General features: G+C 43.7%; 1 long non-coding RNA gene across 1 annotated transcript; it reads left to right on the top strand.

Annotated features, from left to right (window-relative positions):
- The first annotated feature begins 2,830 nt into the window (after positions 1 to 2,830).
- On the top strand, positions 2,831 to 8,708 carry LOC145359578 (uncharacterized). Its single transcript, XR_013889602.1, has 4 exons — positions 2,831 to 2,872; positions 3,343 to 3,440; positions 5,210 to 5,286; positions 7,816 to 8,708. It is a non-coding gene; the product is annotated as an uncharacterized LOC145359578 (long non-coding RNA).
- Positions 8,709 to 19,565: the final 10,857 nt, after the last annotated feature.

The following is a 19,565-nucleotide window of genomic DNA, read 5'->3' as shown; positions in this document are numbered from 1 at the left end:
GAAGTGATCATGAATTTCTTTCTATGGTTTCTGGTGTGTAAATACCAGTAGGGAAGTTGCATTTATCAAACTATTGGGTTAATGTCAATAAAAGCAGCCACCAGCTGAAGATGTACAAGGAGAGATTGGGAGTGTACACTAGCGTTCACATTCCAATTGGATTGCATGCACACAATGAAAAATCTCTTGTTTTTTTTGCTGAATATTAAGCAGGTAAGTGGAAGGAGCTAAATTATAACCAGAACATCTCCTATTGCACCATTGTCGTCTCGAGAATTCCCCGAGGATCAGTTGTGTCCCTCCTACTTTCTTCCTCACTTATGTGCTAACTCTTGGCAATATCATTCACAAACTACATGCACATATCTCTACTTTAAGTTGCTGTTATCTCTAAAGCGTTTTTATGGTAATGAAACACTCCGAAGTGCACCACAGTAGAGAAATAAGGCATAACACCAAATCGTGTGATATTGGATCAGATTCTAAATGTGTCTTAGAGGCACAGCAAGATAGAGAGACTGGTAGCTGAAGGGAATTCCAGAGCTTGGGGCCTAGGCAACTAAAGCATGACTCCATTGAGAGACTAAATATAAATGGAAATGCACTCGGAATCGCCACTAGAAGAGTGTAGCTGGCTCCGATTGTGGGATTAAAGGAAGTTAGAGATGTGGGCAGGCCATGGGGGAATTTGAAAATAAAGATGTGCTTGATTGGGAGCTGAGGTAAGTCTAAGAGATTGGGGAATGAGAGATGTGTAGGGGCACACTGAATTTTGGTGTGTTCCTAGTATAACCTAAGGTAGAATTTGGGCAAGCCAGTTGGGCATGTGCTGGAGCACTTGGGTATTGGGGAGGTTTCAACAACAGTTGAAAGTTGTGGAGTGACATAAAGGATGGATTAGGTCATTTTGGTAATGGAAGCTCATCTCCAGATCCAATGTAACACCAAGATTGTGAACAGACTGACTTCAAAGCAGACTGTTATCAGGAAAAGAGACCAAATTGGGATTTTCCAGCACTTTCTCTGTAGCGTCGTACTCTATGATATTCCAAATGCTCGTCAAAATGCTGCTTAAATGTGAGGTTTCCTGCCTCTACCTTGCAGGCAGTGTTCCAGATTTCCACCACCCTCTGGGTGAAAAAATATTTTCTCCAATTTGGCCAAAACTCATGCCTCTTAAATCCACACCCACTGATTATTGATCCCTTTACTAAGGGGAAAAGTTCCTTCCTATCTCTATGTCCCTCATAATTTTGTATACCTCATTTAAAGTTTATTAGAAATAGGCTTACATTAACTCTGCAATGAAGTTAAAATGAAAATCCCCCCCAGTCGCCAGAGTGTTCGGGTACACGGAGGGAGAATTTAGCATAGCCAATGTACCCAACCAGCACATCTTTGTGTCTGCTTGGGTTTCCTTAAGTCCAGTGTACAAACTCCACACACTGACCCCTGCCAGGAAACGAACCCAGGTCTGTGGTGCTGTGAGAGAGTAGTGCTAACCACTGTGCCACGCCCCATTAGCTTTTTCAACACCCCAGTGTAACCAGCCTCTCTTCAAATCTGGAACTGTCCAGCCCAGGCACCAGCCTGGTGATTCTCCTCTACGCCCTCCCTATTGCAATCACATCCTTCCTAGTGTGGTGACCAGAACTGCACACACAACTCTTACCTGTGATTGATTTACACAGCTCCATCATAACCTCCCTGCTCTTATATTCAATGCTTAAACTAATAACCTGTCCTGCTTGCTTTCAGAGATCTATCGACATGCACCCATGGTCCCTCTGGTGCACTGTACTTTCTAGTACCATTATGTATGTTCATTATGTATGCCTTTGCCTTGTGAGCTCTCCCAAAAATGCATACCTCAAACTTTTCAGGGTTAAATTCTATTTAGAACTGTTCTAAACATTCCCGTTTTCTCCATCGCCACCCTCACTATGGGATTTGCTGTGTGAATTGATTGCTGCAGTTCCAGAGATGCTGTAGGCGCTAGTTCAATGCAAATCCTGAAAGCATTTCAACAACTCGATTTTGGAGAAACTTTGGAAGGGGTTTAAAAAGTCAGTGATCAGAGCACGCCCCCGGCGTCAATGCGCGGCACCGGCTCAGTGGCCGGAGCGCGCCCCCGGGAGTAAATGCGCGGCCCCGGATCAATGTTTGAATCACAAAGTGAGGCGCCGATGACGCAAGCGCTTGACCAGGGGAGGGGGGGCAGTACAGGAGAGGGGCTGAATGTCCGCACGGGGGGGGGGGCTAGTACAGGGAGAGCGGCCGAGTGTCCGCACAGGGGACTAGTACAGGGAGAGGGGCTGAATGTCCGCACGGGGGCTAGTACAGGGAGAGCGGCCGAGTGTCCGCACAGGGGGCTAGTACAGGGAGAGGGGCTGAGTGTCCGCACAGGGGGACTAGTATAGGGAGAAGGGCTGAGTGTCCGCACAGGGGACTAGTACAGAGAGAGGGGCTGAGTGTCTGCATGAGGGGGCTAGTAAAGGAGAGGGGCTGAGTGTCCGCACTGGGGATAGTACAGGGAGAGGGGCTGAGTGTCCGCACAGGCGGGAGCTAATACAGGGCAGAAAGGCTGAGTGTGCGCACAGTGGGGCTAGTACAGGGCAGAAAGGCTGAGTGTCCGCTCAGTGGGGCTAGTACAGGGCAGAAAGGCTGAGTGTCCGCACAGTGGGGCTAGTACAGGGCAGAAAGGCTGAGTGTCCGCACAGGGGACCAGTACCGGGCTGAGTAGCCGCGGGATGACGTGCTCGGGGCGGTGTTTCCGCTGCGACTGCGAAATGGATCCGAATTTTGTTGAATCGGAAAATCACGTCACCAACGAAGAAGTCCTCGGGGCGGTGGATGTGAATATCGAATATTGGTGAATGTTCATCCCGGAGTCCGATAGTGTCCGGGGGGGTCCGGCCAGGCGGGAAAGTGAAATTTAATTTTGTTTAATACTGAAATTGAGGAAGGTCATTTCCAGCTTGGGGCAACAACCGGATTAATCCCGGGGGTTTGGGGCTGGGAGAATGGCCCCGGGTTTGATAAACAATAACAAATAAATCCTAAACTTTAGAAATAAATATTTGGCAAACCATTTAAATATAAACTTGTTGGATCGAGTTCAGAGTGCTGAAAAAGTGCAGAGTTTCTGGAACTTCCCATGAAAGTTTGAAATTTTAATCTTCCTGATTGATGCTGGAAGATTTTCCAGGATTTATGTTTGAATTTTTCAGCAAAGTGGGGGTCAGAAGTTGCTGATTCAGGGTGGAAGAACCAGTCCCCAATTCCTGCATCAATTTCCCGCCGGGGAATAAGTTCTAACCATTTTTGTAAATCTCTCCTCAGTTCTGGATGAGGATTCCTGGCCCATTTCCTGACTCTAGCTGAAGAAATCAGGGAGCAGGTTCCTGAGGCTCGTATCACAGGTGTCATTGGGCAGGCAGGTGAGTGAATCCCGCGTGATAACAACCTCCAACTGTTTGATGCAGAAATTCCCACAACAGAACTGTGTGATAATGTCTCACTGTCACCCTGTTCCAGCAAAGACTGGTCCTTCAGAGGCTCAAAGCTCCATGTTACACTGAACTGCTACCTGCACAGTTGTCTCATTGCTTCCTCCAAGGTGACACAATGGTTAGCACTGCAGCCTCAGCACCAGGGACCCAGGTTCGATTGTTGGCTTGGGTCACTGTCTACGTGGAGTTTGCACGTTCTCCTCGTGTCTGCGTGGATTTTTTTCCCACAGTCCAAAGGTGTGCAGGTTAGGTTGATTGGCTATGCTAAATTGACCCTTAGGGGATTTGCAGGGTAAATACAAGAGGCTACGGGGATAGGGCCTGGGTGGGATTGCTGTTGGTGCAGATTTGATGGGCTGAACGGCCTCATTCTGCACTGTAAGGATTCCACAAGTAGATACAAACAGCAACTTTTAAAAGGGCCTGACATCCCCACCCATCTCCCCAGCTCACTGCTAAACTCAAATACACTTCATGCTGCTTTTTTCACATCAGCAACATATGCGAGTGGGTGGGGGGAATGATTTTTGATTTGATTTATTATTGTCACATGTATTAACATACAGTGAAAAGTATTGTTTCTTGCACGCTATACAGACAAAGCATATCATTCATAGAGAAGGAAAGGAGAGGGTGCAGAATGTAGTGTTACAGTCATAGCTAGGGTGTAGAAAAGATCAACTTAATGCAAGGTAGGTCCATTCAAAAATAGATAAACCTTCACTGCACCCCCTCAAGAGCAAGAACATCCTTCCTCAGAAAAGGAAACCAAAACTGCTCACAATACTCTAGGTTGGCCTCACCAAGGCCCTGTGTAATTGCAACAACAAATCCCTGCTCCTCTATTTGAAACTTCTCGCAATGAAAGCCAACATGCCATTTGCCTTCTTTACCGCCTGCTGCACCTGCATGCTTACCTTCAGTGACTGGTGCACAAGGACACCCAGGTCCCACTGCACACTCCCCTCTCCCAATTTATAGCCATTCAGGTAGTAATCTGCCTTCTTGTTTTTGCTTCCAAAGTGAATAACCTCACATTTATCCAAATTAAACTGCATCTGCCAGTGATTAGCCCACTCGCCCAACCTGTCCAGATCATTCTGAAGGATCTCTGCATCCTCGTCACAGTTCACCCTCCCACCCAACTTGGTATTATCTGCAAACTTTGAGATGTTACATTTTGTTCCCTCATCCAAATCATTAATATATATTGTGAATAGCTGGGGTCCCAGCACTGATCCCTGTGGCACCCTGCTTGTTACTGCCTGCCAATTTGAAAAGCACCCATTAATTCCTACTCTTTGTTTCCTCTCTGCAACCAGTTTTCAATCCAATACACTTCCCCCAATCCCATGCACTTTAATCTTGCACGATAATGTCTTATACAGGACTTTGTCAAATACTTTCTAAAGTCCAAATATACTACATTGGCTGGCTCCCCCTTGTCGACTCTACTAGTTACATCTTCAAAGAATTCCAACAGATTTGTCAAGCATGATTTCCCCTGCAGAAATCCATGCTGGCTCTGAGTAGAAACAATGTTCAGGGATAGAAAAGGCAGGGGAATGGCACTAAATCATGATGCACGTTTGGAGAGTCGGTGCCGATGCGATGGGCTGAATGGCCTCCCTCTGTATGGTAATAATGTGATTCTGCTGAGTTAGTACAATGCCTGAACAATTATTTTTCTTTCTCAGGAAGTTTTGAAGTTTCAATTAACAACAAGCTGATTTTCTCTAAGTTGGAATCACACGACTTTCCTTATCATTATGATGTGAGTCGATCCAATAAAATGTATTTTATTCAGAGCCAAGACTGTAGAAGGAGGATGGTTGTCAATTCCTCTTTAATAGCTTGTTCACTACCACCCTCAGGAGCACTCCATTATCCAGCAGACAATATTGTGTAATCAAACCACTGCTGGGAGTTTCCAAAGAGGGAAGTGAGATTTGATTTACTGTCAGAGTGTAAATACATGGAAGGCAGGAGAAATTCTAATTTTAATGTTGAAATGAGATGGTTAAACAGCTGGGAGGATATTTGCATTGAAATTGATCAATTTTTGAGTTGTGAACTGTAGAAGCAAAAGACCTAAAATCACTTCAGAGCAATTTGGATGAAAGAATTTGGATGAAGGATGTTTCTGGCTACATGAGCCTTTCCTGTCAGTGTCTGTCTGAAAAAATTCTGCCGACATCTCAAAATCCAGCCTTGAAAGAATTGACCCTCTGTGTAAATGAGGTATCAGAAACATTAAAGTAAAAATATCTCTCCCACAGTTAGACAAATAAAAGATCATTGTGAAGCATTGTTGGTTCTAAAGGAAGTCAGTAAGTACTGGAGAGTTCTTAAATAAAAACAGAAATATTCAGCAGTTTTGGCAGCTTCTATGGAGAGAGAAAAACAGAGCTAACAGGCGGTGGCCAATGGGGAACCTGTGGATGTGGTGTATCTGGATTTCCAGAAGACATTCGACAAGGTGCCACACAAAGGCTGCTGCATAACATAAAGCTGTGCATTGTTATGGGTAATGAATAGAGGATTGGTTAACTAACAGAAAGCAGAGGGTTAATGGATGTTTTTCTGGTTGGTGATCAGTGACTCGTGGTGAGCCTCGGGATCAGTATTGGGATTGTAATTGTTTACGATTTACATAGATGATTTGGAGTTGGGACCAGGTGTAGTGTGTCAAAACTCGCAGATGATGCTAAAATGAATGGCAGAGCAAAGTGTGCAGAGGATGCTGAAAGTCTGCCAAGGGGTATAGATAGTCTAAGTAAATGGACGAGGGTCTGGCAGATGGAGTATAATATTGGTAAAGGTGAGGTCATCTATTTTGGTATGAATAACAGCAAAATGGACTATTATTTAAATGGTAAAACATTGCAAAATGCTGCTGTGCAGAGGGACCTGGATATCTTTTTGCAGGAATCTCAAGGAGTTGGTTTGCAGGCACAGCAGGTAATTAAGAAAGCAAATGCAATTTTGTCCTTCATTGCTAGAGGGATGGAGTTTAAAAACAGTGAGGTTATGTTGCAGTTGTATAAGGTGCTGGTGAGGCCACATCTGGAGTATTGTGTACAGTTTTGGTCTCCTTACTTGAGAAAGGATATACTGGCACTGGAGAGGGTGCAGAGGAGATTCAGTAGGTTGATTCCAGAGTTGAGAGTGTTGGCTTATGAGGAGAAATTGAGTAGAATGGGACTATACTCACTGGAATTCAGAAGAATGAGGGGAGATCTTGTAGAAACATATAAGATTATGAAGGGATTAATTAAGATAGAAGTAGGCAAGTTGTTTCCACTGGCAGGTGAAACTAGAACTAGGGGGCATAGCCTCAAAATAAGGGGAAGCAGATTAAGGACTGAGTTGAGGAGGAACTTCTTCACCCAAAGAGTTGTGAATCTGTGGAATTCCCTGCCCAGTGAAGCAGTTGAGGCTACCTCATTGAATGCTTTAAAGACAAGGATAGATAAATTTTTGAACAGTGAAGGAATTAAGGTTATGGTGAGTGGAGCTGAATCCACAAAAAGATCAGCCATAATCTTATTGAATGGTGGAGCAGGCTCGAGGGGCCAGATGGCTGACTCCTGCTCATAGTTCTTATGTTCTGAGTTTTTCCAGCATTTCCTGTTTTTATTTTCAGATTTCCAGCATCCACATGGTTTTTTTTTATTACTGCAGATTTCTTTCTGCATCCCCAGGTGCTGTCCATCAGAATCTCACTGCATCTCAGGTGGAGCTGAGAAGTTTTGCCTGGGTCTGGAAATGGGAGGGGCTGGATTGTGGAATGGGAGAATGTTTGCTGCATTCGCAGTTAGTTCTGCTGAACCATTCCCATTGCAAAGATTGCCTGGAACTATGTTCTTTTTTATTAATTCATGGGACATGGGTGTCGCTGGCTGGCCAGCATTTACTGCCCATCCCTAGTTGCGCTCAAGAGGGTGGTGGTGACAACTGGGTGGCTTGCTGGGCCATTTCAGAGGGCAGTTGAGAGCCAACCACATTACTGTGGCTCTGGAGTCACATATAGGCCAGACCGGGTAAGGACGGCAGATTTCCTTCCCTGAAGGATATTAGTGAACCAGATGGGTTTTCTAACAATTAACGATGGTTTCATGGTCATCAATAGATTCTTAATTCCAGATTTTTTTTATTGAATTCAAATTCCACCACCTGCCGTGGTGAGATTTGAACGCAGGTCACCAGAATATTAGCTGAGTCTGGCGATAATACCACTCGGCCATCACCTCCCCATTAGTTATTGATGTTTGTGCTTTAAATCTTGGTTTATTTCTATCAGATCGTTGAAGCAGTGAAGTCAGTCAGAAACGGAATGCATGTGGAGAGGATAATTTACCATGAGCAGAAAAGGAGTTGCAATATCATCTAGTGGAATCCAAACGACAGTCAAAGAATCCTGATAGAACTTGACAGTTTCAACCAATGAAGCATCAACTCTGTTTATGACTGTTTTCCCCAAAAGTTATCGGTGAAGACATGAAAACACTTCAGAAGAGATGCTTCCCTTACTTGGAATCTGCCACAAATTTTTCAGGTGTTGTGTAGAGAATGACTGGCATATTATTGTTAAAATTAAATTGTATTTGTCTAATCTTTCTCGTTCTGTTCCCATGTTAACTGACAGCCAGCGGCCCAGCCTTATCAGCCCCAAAAACAAAGCGGTGTATTCAACTCCTTAAGACAGGGGCCTGGGCTCCATCTCAACTCCCAGTAACACCCCCTACAGCCTAGCGTGGATGTGAATCTGTCACAATGCACTCAGTCTTCAAACTGATGTCAGGAAGTTGGAATGGGGAAGTGCTGAATGGCATTGCCAGCAAGTTTTGCCGAGGTTCCCTCAGGTACAACGGAGAGTTTTCCTGGATTCTCTTTGATCCCTATCAGGATAAAAGCTGGATATCTGAAGGTGATAGATAGGGTGTCAGCCACCTCTGTGGTGAGAGATGCCAGTGTCTGCTGCTGTGTGCCTGAGAGTTTGTCAGCCTCTCCAACAAAGAAATGGCTCCAAATGTTGTTCTGTGTTTCTTGTTACTCGGGATATGATTTGCCAGTGAGTGAGCTTTGGAATATCCAGCATCAGGAACAGAATTAATGCTTCAATTTCTGATTCACTTCATGTTTCTTTCTGGATTAAACCCTCTTTGAAACAAAATAAATGTTGCTTACACTTCAGAGATTGTTGTTTCTGGTTAGAAAACCAAAGATAAGGATATAATAAACCATAGCAAATACTGAACCGCTCGCTGTAGAGATCAGTTCCTGACTTGGTGACAAGACTTGGACTGAGTGTTGGAGCCCAAATAGACACCAGGTGCTGCAGGATGTAAGGGACTGCCTTGTTCCCAAATCCAGACACTAAACTCTATCTCCAGAATGAAACATTTCAATTTCAGCTTTAAAACAAAGCTGGTGGTTCCTCAGACGCTGCTGCACAGAGCGAGAGAGACATCTGTATCCAACCCTGCACAGTGAGACCCTCCTATCCCATACTCTGCCAGCCAGTGTGGATCCTGGTTCCTCCATTCTGTCAATGTGGTAGGAATAAGGGAAAGAGTAAAAAGGAAATTGATGCTAATATAAGCAATCTGCCCTTCAATTCTCAATTTCACACTTGTGCGCCCAAATTCTCCAATCTTCATGTAACTCAAATAATTTATCCATCAGAATAGAATCTATTCCTTTAATTATTTTCTAAATCTCAAACAGTATCTCCCATTTCTTTAAGACTAGCCTGATATTTTGGAGTTTTAAGTTTGCTTTAGATTTATTTTTGATCAACCTATCCTGGCAACTTCAATATCTTCACTAATCTGGACATTGCGTTAGAAATACAAACAACTTGTGGCTTTGTACATCGGAGTGAGGGTGCAGAACATAGGGTGGATAGGAAGAAAGTTTTCCCGCATAGATGGGTCAGTAACCAGGGGACAGAGATTTAAGGTAAAGAGCAGGAGATTTTAGAGGGGAAAGGCATTTTCACCCAGTGTGGAGGGAATCTGGAACTCTCTCCCTGAAAGGGTGGCCTCAATATTGAAGAAGAATTTAGATGAGCACTTGAAATTCCCTAGCGTGCATGGCTACGGACCAAGTGCTGGAAAATGGGCTGAGAATAGAAAGGTGCTTGATGACTGGTGCAGACACCATGGGCTGTGCTGTAAAACTCTGATTAAATATTGCTACTTTGGATATTGTTTATGCTACAGGATACACTCTGTCATTTCCATGATGGCCAATGAAGATATCACAGACTTTAAAGTTATATTTTAAAAATAAAAGAATAAGGTGGCCACAGCACATCATGTGACCTCTGGCATTTGAACTGACTGGAGTGTCCCAAACGTTAACATCCACAGAAACGCCTAAACTCCCAAAAATGCTGAGAGAATCCCGAAACATTTTTATTCTGAAGAGTTAAACCCACCCAAAAAGGTGTCATTGTGCAGTGGATGAGCTGGCAGAGAGACAGCGATTGACACATGGGCTGAGTGAGTACATTCACAAATTTGGAGCAGTGGGGGGGAGCTCGTTTGCTTTTTCTCTAACTTTTTCATCTTCAAAAAAATGGAAGGATGAGAGGTTAATTGTTTCAGCTCCTGTAAGGGAGCAGCGACACAGTAAGAAGTCTCACAACACCAAGTTAAAGTCCAACAGGTTTAACCTGGTGTTGTGAGACTTCTTACTGTGTTTAGCCCAGTCCAACACCGGCATCTCCACATCAGGGAGCAGCGAGACAAGGAGAATGTCTCTGGTACCAAGGGGAGAGGGATAGAGAACTGGGAGGTGATTGTGATCTAATTGAACAGATTAGTATTGTGGTTGGGAGTATTAATGATTTTATCAGGTTTAAAAGTAGATAAATCCCCAGGCTCAGATGCCATGCTGCTGTGTGAGACAAGGGAAGAGATTACAGGGGCTCTGATACGAATTTTCAAATCCAACAGGACAGGAGTGGAGGACAACTCCCATTATTCAAGAAGGGAACAGGGAAAAACCCAGGTAATTACAGATCAGTGAGTTCGACATCAGTGGTAGGGAAATTTTGGAAAATATTCAGAGGGACAGAATTAATCAGCATCTGGAGGGGAAAGGACTAATCGAGGATAGTCGGCATGACTTTGTCGGGGGAGGTCACGTTTAACGAATCAGTGCTATTTCTAGTGTAACAAATCGTTTGTAGTGTCACTGATCTAGATATGAAGTAGGAGGTATGATCAGTACATTTGCAGATGACATGAAAATTGGTGGTGTGGTAAACAGCAAGGAGGAAAGCCTTAGATTACAGAATGATATAGACAGGTTGGTCAGATGGGCAGAACAGTTCTAAATGAAATTTAACCCTGAAAAGTTTGAGGTAATGCATTTTTGGGAGAGCTCACAAGGCAAAGGTATACATAATGAATGGTACGGTGCTACGAAGCACAGTGGACCAGAGAGACCATGGATGCATGTCAATAGATCCCTGAAGGCAGCAGGACTGAGTACTAGCCTAGGCATTGAATATAAGAGCAGGGAGGTTATGATGGAGCTATATAAATCACACACGGCTGGACTGTGTGCAGTTCTGGTCACCACAGTAGGAAGGATGTGATTACACTAGGGAGGGTGCAGAGGCGAATCACCTGGATGCTGCCTGGGCTGGAGAGTTCCAGCTTTGAAGAGAGGCTGGTTAGACTGGGATTGTTTTCTGAAGAGCAGAGAAAGCTCACTGGGGACCTAAATGAGGTGTACAAAACTATGAGGGACATAGAGATAGGAAGGAACATTGCTTCTTAGGCAAGGGATCAATAATTAGGGGGTGTGGATTTAAAGTAAAAGGCAGGAGACGGGACACAATTGGAGGAAATAGGTTTTCACTCGGAGGGTGGTGGGAATCTGGAACTCGCTGCCTGAAAGTGTGGTTTGGTTGGGGGGGGGGGAGATGGGAACTCTTACAACATTGAAGAAACATTTAGATGAGCATTTGAAACAATGTAGCACACACGGCCACAGACCAAGTGCCAGAAAACCAGATTAAAAATAGAAAGGTGCTTGATGGCCGGTACAGACAAGATGGGCTGAAGGGCCCATTTCTGTGCTGGAAATTGTCACGATTCTAATGTACAGAATACATTTATAGAAGTATTTTCTACATCTTATATACATGCAGTTATAATAACTTCTCTTCAACAAATACCAAGTCTCACTTTTTTGTCACTTGTAACAGACTGATCTTCACTCCCAAATCTGTTTAACATTAAGAATGGAGATACAAACACACACACACACTCAGACATAGCCACATATATGCAAACAGAGACACACACACACACACACACTCAGATATAGCCATACACAGACAGAGACACACACACACACAAATACAGATAGACATAGACGTGCACACAGACGTAGACATACACAGACACACACACACACACACTGTCACACAGACCTTTTCTCTCACCCACCTACATCTCTCTCTGTCCCTCTGAGTCCACCCCACCCACCCCACTCCACCACTCCCCACTCCAGGTAGGGGACCCTGTATGCAAAACTGGTCAGGTTATTTTAGCTGAAATTTATCTTGTGGATCAGAAACTGAAGTTTCAGGAAGAAAGTAAAAGGGAGGAGAGAGGAGCTCAGGAGAAAAGACAGGAGAAGGGAACTCCAATAGGGAGTTGCTTCCCACAAATCCGAGAGAAAGTTTCAGGCAAAAGACTCAGGGACCTGTGTTTCCCTCGGAATCACTGAAACACCCTTAACCCAGGGATCATTGTCGTTCTCCTGAATTATTCACAAATTTGGCCCCAAATTTGAAGGGGAAACGGAAACTTTCTTCTTTGATGAACTGGTATCTCGAATCGAATGGTACAAGAGCAGTGAGTGGGAAAGGCTGGTGAGCTTTATTCCAATCTGTTCCACCGGTTCCAATCGGCTGCTGGGAGTCTCTGGAATTCTCCACTCACCTAACGAATGAACAGCGTTCCGAAAGCTAGTGGCATTTACTATTAAGTAAACCTGTTGGACTTTAATCTGGCGTTGTGAGACTTCTTACTGTGTTTACCCCAGTCCCACGCCAGCATCGCCACATCATCAGTCCCTGTCACCAGAGGACAGGCGTTTCGCAAACAGTGCCAGAACTCCCAGGAGGAATCCACACACCTTCCTGCAATTTGAAAGAATTAAACTAGTCAGCCTGAGGCCTGAACCTTTGTTGGGTGGTTAATGTTAAGAGAAATATTGCTGCCAGGTGTATCCCATACTGCCTCAAAACTCTCTGAGGAACAAAAGATTCCCATATCAATAACTACAATTTAACTGTCTTGGTCTGTATGTGTGTCAGTCTGGGTGGGGGTATGTGTGTGAGTGTCTGAGTCAGTGTGTATTTGGGATGATGGGTCGGGTCTGTGAGGGGGTGTATGTTGTGGGTATTTGTGTAGGTGCTTGGGTCAGTGTGTATGTGAGTGTGTGGGTATGTGTTTATGGGTGTCTGGGTCAGTGTCTATGTGGGCGGATGGATCTTGATATGTGTGTGGGTGTCTGGGTCAGTGTGTATATGGGCAGATGGGCCTGGGTCTGTGTGGGTGTCTGTGGGTCAGTCTCTGGATGAGTCCACCACCCCCTCATCTCAAAATAGCTTTTGTAGTCTGTAAGAAAAATGCAAATTAATTAGAAGCAAAATGCTGCGAATGCTGGAAACCTGAAATTAAAACAGAAAATGCTGGAAAACCTCAGCAGGCCTGGACAGAGAACAAGTTAACATTGAGAGTCTGATTAACTACAGAACTAAATAAAAATAACTTTCTTTGATTTCTGGGCTGGTTTCAGACGTAATTACTGATCATTTTCACCAGGTGTTAACTCTGAAGAGATCACAACGTGGATTGGAAACCCTCATCATTTCAATATATATAAAAAATCCTCACATAAGGAAGGAGACATTGACAGTGTTATAGTGAAATATGCAAAAATCAACAAGACAGTACAATCGAGTTGCTGTAAATGCATTGTGTGAAAGGACAGAACAATAAACCCAGCACGAAAATATTAAGAATATAAATTGCTGCCATGACAATAACACTCTGTCACCACATTTAAATAAGTTCCTGAAGAGTGGAGCTTTTTATGCAAGTGAAACAACTTCCTAAACTCTGACACAAAAACCTGATGGAGTTTCTCCAGGTTACATCCTGTTTGATTTTACTGTAACCTTTCAACAACATTCATAAGAACATAAGAACTAGGAGCAGGAGTAGGCCATCTGACCCCTGCTCCGCCATTCAATAACGCCACTACGCTCACCTATGGCTGATCTTTTCGTGGACTCAGCTCCACTTACCCACCCGTTCACCATAACTCTTAATTCCTTTACTGTTCAAAAATTTATCTATCCTTGTATTAAAAACATTCACTGGTTCTTCTTTATCTAACTTCCTTGTTACCTCCTCAAAGAACTCTAACACTGGGGACTTTCCAGGAACTAGACTGATAATCAAACCTGCTCCTCAATGAATCAGAATCATAGAAGAGACCCTTTGGCCCATTGAGTCCACAATGACCAATGAGAGAAGAGATCAAAGGGAAACCCGAGTCTGAATCTTTGTTGTTTGAGCAGTGAGAACTGTGTTGTTCTGACTAGCTAACAACACGGATAGTCTTTATATCCTCCACTCTCTGGAGAAGATCCAGGTCCACACAGGCACATCTGCTCAGCAGAGAGGAAGGCTGGTTATGGGTGGTATGTATCAGCTGAAAGGGTTGTGCACTGTCTGTATTGTATTCTCTTCACTGATGGGTTTTCCTAGGCAGAGTACAATTCCTCTGTGCCACCTTTCAACTCAAAATCTGTCACTGTGCTTCTCCAAATCATCTTGAACAGCCTCTAAACCTAACCACTTGTGAGAACATTTACCTTCCTTCTGCATTCTTGATTTTCATCTCTTTGGGAACGGAATGATTTTCCAAGATTTTTTCCAAACATGTAACTATTTCCATTAGCTACAATCTCATTATTGTCTCTCTGGCTTCCTCCCAGAATAACAAACATTCCCAAGCTGACACGGAGAACTACTCCACCAGTTCTTTCAGAGCATTAATAAGCTAATATTTTGTGAGACCCAGGGACAGACTTGGAGCAGCTGAATCCCTGTACGATGTGAAGGTCCTTCAACAGGTTTGCCTTTTCGTCACAAAAACCATGTGTTTGGGCTTGAGTTTTCTTCTAATTCACTTGAGTTTTGTTGAGTTTTTTTCCAGCCATTCTGCTGTTCAAGGTATTCATTATTCTATTATGTTGCCAAAGAGGAAGGTTCTCTGGGCCTATTATTTCTTCCTATCACCCAAGAGGAACATGTTGGGCTGGCACTCCCTCCATTTCCTTTATAAATGCCTCCCACTGCTCTTTTGTAGACTTTCCCATTTGTAGCTGTTTCCAATCTACCGTGGCCAGATCCTGTCTTATTTTACTAAAATCCGCTCCCCCCGATCCAAAATATATTTTTTGCGGCTGATCCATTTCCTTGTCCGTAATAAGCTGAAATTGTACTTTGTTGTGATCGCTATCACTAAAATGCTGCCCCACCAACACCTCAACAACCTGTCCGGTTTCATTCCCCAGAATTAGATCCAGCACTTGTTGGACCTTTCACATATTGATTTAAAAAGTTCTCACATTACAAGAAATCCATGCCATCCAAGTCCTTAACACTATGGCCAGAATTTTACCATCCTGCCTTCCACGTGAATCGGAGCAGGCGAGGAGAGGGCAGATTTTACAGTTTTTGGATGAGCGAGGCCATAAAATCCCGTCGTATGTCTATCCCAGTTAATGTTGGGAAAGTTAAAAATCATCAAGTGATCCATTTCTCAGTCTCTGTAAGGTTGAGGGATTATTGATCCACTTGTTCCATTGTAATGGTGTTAGTTACAGAATGTGCCTGTTAAAGAAGTCTTTGTAGTTTCCTCTGTGTTAACACCAAGGCTTTATTTAACTACTTGCACCTATTTACATTTATACAATAAAGGATAAAGACAAGCATCTGTTTCCATCTCGAGGAATTGACATCTCTCTGAGCCACACTGACCCAAGATCTGGGTCATTCGTCTTTTCACATCAGTGTGGGGATAATACTGCATTCAGTCCCACATCAACCCATTTGTGCGCCAGGCCCTTCCACAGTCCTAATTAGACCAGAATCTTTAAAATATTTATCAAGACACAGCCACGGGGAACAAACTTCCCTTAAAATAAAAGCAAATATTGAAAAGTCATCAAAATTCAAAACATTTGCTCTACTTCCCTCCTCATTGATGCTGCCAAACACACGGAACTTTTCCAGCATTTTCAGTTCTTTTTCCAGATTTCCTTTTTGGGAATATCTGCTGGCCTAGCCAGCAGCACCCAGGTCCCACAAATAAATAAAAAGAATAAAATACAAAGTTCGAGTGAAGTGAGTATCGCAGCTGACAGAACACTGTGCAGAGGGCAGAACAAAAAAATAAACTGCAATAAAACCACACAGATAACATGAATTAAAGTGTTAACTTATTGAACCAATAGAATTACTGGGCAGTAATATTAACAATTTCAAACAGTCAAAGTTATTGTTGGCCAATGAAATGTCTGCAACATCTTTTGAGTGACAATTTCCAAGGATAGCATTTTCTTGCTGTTTATTTCTTTGTTATTATTTATTTATTTGTTTTTGGGACATCCAGCATTTATTGCCCATCCCTTGTTGCCTTTGAGAAGATGGTGATGAGCTGCCTTCTTGAACCGCTGCAGTCCACATGCTGTGGGTTGACCCACAATGCCGTTGACATTGTTAACCTTGCCTTAACCTTGACACTGTGAGTCAATGGTGGAGGGAATGACTGTTGAAGGTGGTGGATGGGGTGCCAATCAAGCAGGGCTGCTTTGTCCTGGATGGTGTTGAGCTTAAGTGTTGTTGGAGCTGCACCCACCCAGGCGAGTGGAGAGTATTCCACCACACTCCTGACTTGTACCTTATAGATGGTGTACAGGCTTTGGGGAGTCAGGAGATGAGTAATTCTCCACAGAATTCCCAGCCTCTGACTTGTTCTTGTAGCCACAGTATTTATACGGCTAGACCAGTTCAGGTGTGGGTCAATGGTCACCCCACAGGATGTTAATAATGGGGGATTCAGCAAAAGTGAATTGAATAGCAAAGTGGAATGGTTAGATCCTCTCTTGTTGGAGATGGTCATTGCTTGGCACTAGTGTGGCATGACTGCTACTTGCCACTTGTCAGCTCAAGCCTGAATTTTTTTAAACCATTATTTATCACCATGTCATCAGCTCCAGATCTTGCTGCATTTGAATATGGACTGCTTCATTGTGCAGTCATCAGTAAACACCTTCACTTCTGACCTTATGATGGAAGGAGGGTCATTGATGAAGCAGCTGAAGATGGTTGGGTCTTGGACTCTTCCCTGAGGAACTCCTGCTGGGATGAGCTGGAGCTGAGATGATTGGCCTCCAACCTGTGTGCCGGTATGACTCCAGCCAGCAGAGTGCGTGGCTTCAAGGCTATTTCCCCAATTCTGTTTTGCTTCTCACCTGCTACTTTCATTCAGACGATGAGGAGGCAGCTTGACATTTTCCAAACACCAACGATCATTGTAACTGACATTTGGATAGGTGGTCAGTCTGGGAGGTCATGAACTCCAGGCCTCACAGGTCAAAGGACATATCTGTGAGTTTTCAACATTGAGCAGAACAAAAACCTGCAGCAAGTTCTTTGGAGTGAATCTGGTTAATGACCTCGCCCGTTATTGCTGATTGGTTGACTAGATTGTGACGAGTGGCTGTGCTCAAGAGTTTGTGTAGCCAATCAGAAAGGTGACATCAGTGAGGAACATCCAGCAATGGCTGATCTCATTACACAACCTCTAATGGTCTAACCATAGTTTAGATAGAGGCTTCATGAACAGATCCTCTTGGACCTTCCATTAGCCTGTTTATCTGGCCAATCACCTCTTGTTTGAAACAGTTTGCAGAGTGAATTTGCACCCATGGGAATTGAGTACAAACACAAACCTTTTACTTTGATTGCACCCTCAGTTGTTGCTACTTTGTGATGTCATTTCATGTAATGATATCATGGGAGCTGGTGGTTGCTGAAGATTAATGGGAAAGGATCAGGTCACAGAGTTCTTACAATTATAGCTTTGTAATGATGACAGAGCTCCATGGAGGATAACAACAGCAGGTATGATGTGTCTCTGCCACCCCTGCTTTGGTGGTCATGTTCTTGAGTTAATGGGACAGCTATTAAAGCTGATGATTAATAAGAGTGGCAGCAGCCTCTTGTAAATTGCACTTGGGGGAAAAACCAGGTTAAAGAGTTGCAGTGATAGAACCAGGGGGATGGATTGCTCTATCAAAAGCTCGCATAGACTTGAAGGGCTGAATGGCCTCCTTTTACACAGTAATAACCTTACACTTTTAAAAAAAAATCAAGTTGAATGTTTAGATATTTGATTGAAACTGAATAATTAGGGTTTAAACAAAATGTATCTTAACACATAAAAAACAGCTCAGTGAACTGGGGATTTGGGGGTCAGTGGTCTGGAGGGGATAGGGGTTGGGTGGAAATTGAGGTTGGGGGAGATGGGGATCCGGGGGGAGATGGGACGGGGAGATATAGGATATGTTGGCAATTGGGATGGGACTCAGGGAAACAGAGATTCAAGGGAGTGGAATGGGGGCTGTAGGGGAAAGGGTGGTGAGGGAAAGTGGGATGGGTACAGGGAAAGGTGTTGGGGAGGGATTCTTGACTGGAGGATGTTTTGGGTGGTCAGAGGCTGAGGGAGGGAGCTGGGTTGGATCTCTCACCTTGAGGATTACGGATTGGGGCAGCTGTTGTATCCAGTGTCTCTGGGTCTGGGGAAGGGAATGCCCCACACTGGCTACTGGGGGTGAGCACGTGCTCTCATTCCATTGATTGCAGACAATTCTGTTCACTTTGCATTCCTATTGGTGGAAGATATGTGGGTGTGTGTGGGTGATGTAACAGAATTCTCATTGTTGTTGGTTCTGATACAATGAGGTTATCGTTGATGAAAGAATGATTCACATTTAAGCAGATGACAGTCTTCTGAATTGAAAACCAGCAACTTCAGGTCATGAACTCGCTCCTCCATTTTGACCCCCTTTTTATAATCCAGTTATTTTTGTCCTAATGCCATCCCCTCCCTCACAGGGTCATCTGTCACTTGTCCTGTAGCTTTGCTTTCTCAGAGCATTGACCTTTGTCTTCTTTAACACGTTCTGCCACCTTACCTTTATGCTGCTATTAGCACCTTCTTTAGTCTCTAACAATAATATTAATATTCACTTTATCTAGCTCCTGCCTATCACTGATCTTTTGCTGAGCTCCTTCTTTCACTTTTCTTCTCTTTAAGTCTGAAGAAGAGTCACATGGACTCAAAACATTAATTTAGTTTCCTTTCATTGATGCTGCCAGACCTGCTAACTTTTTCCAACAGTTTCTGTTTTACCTGCATTCATGTAGCACCTTTCACAACCACAGCATTTCACGAATACATGGCAAATGTTGTATAATGTGGATAAATGTGAAATTATCCACTTCAGACACAAACAGTATGTTAGAGTTTGATTTAAATGGTAATAGATTGGGAAATGTTGATGTACAATTGGACCTGGGTGTCCTTGTACACTGAGGACACTAAATGCTAGTATGCAGGTACAGCAAGCAGTTAAGGTAAATGGTATGTTGGCCTTCATTGCAAGAGGACTGATGATTTGGGAGAGGGAACTGAATGTAATATCTCCAGATTTACAGATGATACAAAGTTGGATGGGAGGGTGAGCTGTGAGGAGGATACAGAGAAGTTTCAGTGTGATTTGGACAGGCTGAGTGTGTGGGCATCTCCATGGCAGATGCAGCATAATGTGGATAAATGTGAGTTTATCCATTTTGGTAGCAATAATAGGAAAATTATTACTTGAATGGGTGTAAATTGAGAGAGGTGGATACATAACGAGACCTTGGCATCATCATGCAT

Source organism: Carcharhinus amblyrhynchos, chromosome 28, assembly GCF_965287045.1.
Source record: "Carcharhinus amblyrhynchos chromosome 28, sCarAmb.v2.hapA, whole genome shotgun sequence".
Classification (NCBI taxonomy): Eukaryota; Metazoa; Chordata; class Chondrichthyes; order Carcharhiniformes; family Carcharhinidae; genus Carcharhinus; species Carcharhinus amblyrhynchos.
Note: the sequence above shows the minus strand (reverse complement) of the source record. Positions and strands in the feature narration are given on the sequence as shown.